This window comes from Aplysia californica, unplaced genomic scaffold (genome assembly GCF_000002075.1).
Source record: "Aplysia californica isolate F4 #8 unplaced genomic scaffold, AplCal3.0 scaffold00506, whole genome shotgun sequence".
Taxonomy (NCBI): domain Eukaryota; kingdom Metazoa; phylum Mollusca; class Gastropoda; order Aplysiida; family Aplysiidae; genus Aplysia; species Aplysia californica.
The window spans coordinates 527,058-528,451 of record NW_004797776.1 but is presented as its reverse complement, the minus strand read 5'-3'; positions in this window follow the sequence as shown (position 1 = coordinate 528,451).

Here is a 1,394-nt window from a genome sequence, read left to right as displayed (position 1 = left end):
ACGAACAGTCAAAATAAAGTTGAAACGTGAGTAACTAGAAACATTCATTAAAACATTAATTCTATACAGATATAAAGAACTTTCACAAGCATACATTAATTATATATACATAAAAGGAATGTGTGAGGACAGCAGTAAAAACAAAATATATGAGCACCTACTAACACACTATAGATTTAACTAAAAATTAAACAAAGGAGTCTTGAGCAATCGCAGTAAAATCCAGAAACAGAAGAAAAAAAACCACTGGAGCAATGTGGAGCAGTCTTCGCTAAATACGTTCACTTACTCGATGATTATTATCTATCAAGTATTTCTGTCTGTCTGTTGGGATACTGTACCTCTCAGAGCCTGGGTTTACCTTGTGCAGAAGGTGAACCTATGCAAGACTCAAAAGGTATTTTGCGCACTAATACACATTATTTTTTGACTATTTCGAAAGAAATTAGATTTCAATCATCCAAAACCACTCAGCAAAATTTCTACCCGCATAAGCATAAGAATCAAAACGAGTGTCTTCTGCATGCGACAAGGAAGCACATTACAAGACAGCGGACTGTTGTGGAGAATTTTTATGGAAACTTTTTTCCAGAAAAATCCGGAGGAGCTGTTAATATCTGTGTGCACAGGTAAAACGTGAACAGCAAGATCCAAGCCTGTGAAGTTTTCTTTAAACTTGTGTTTTCTGCACTGCACGGCATTATTGGAGTTCAAATGCAATTAAAATAAAATGGCTGCAGTACACTAGTACTAGAGTATAAGTATAATTATGTAGGAGATCATCAGACAATATTGATATAATAATAAAATACAACCTGGATCGTTAATTCAAGCCGTTCGCGGAAAACAAAACACAGGCGAAAAAGAGCACGAAAAAACAACAACAGCAACAAACTCCCCCCCAAAAAACAACATAGAAAAACAACAACAACAACAACAAACAAACAAACAAACAACCCCCCCCCCAACTTGTACAAAAATATTCATCCCTAGAAGAAAATAAAGTAATAGGAAGGAAGTAGGACATAAAATCGCCCCCCTCACGGAGAGGGAGATGGGAGCTACCATTGATGAGCAAAGAAAAACTTAGATCTATCTTATGAAGTCTTTACAGGTTCAGATAGCTGTCTATTGAACGCTTTAAAATAACACATCAAAAGTTAAATGTTTTACTACTCAATCGACGCAAGTTAGATCATAAGTTAAGAATGGGACTTTGATCTTGCCGGTCAGGGCCTACTCAGACTGAGACGAATACACTCGGTGTTAAATGAACTTGAAAAAAAAAGGATGTGGAAAACATAGGTTTGACATTTTCCAAGAAGGCATTATGTTTATACAGACACCATTGAAAAAAGAAGAAGAGAAGAGAGAGAGAGAGAGAGAGGGAGGGA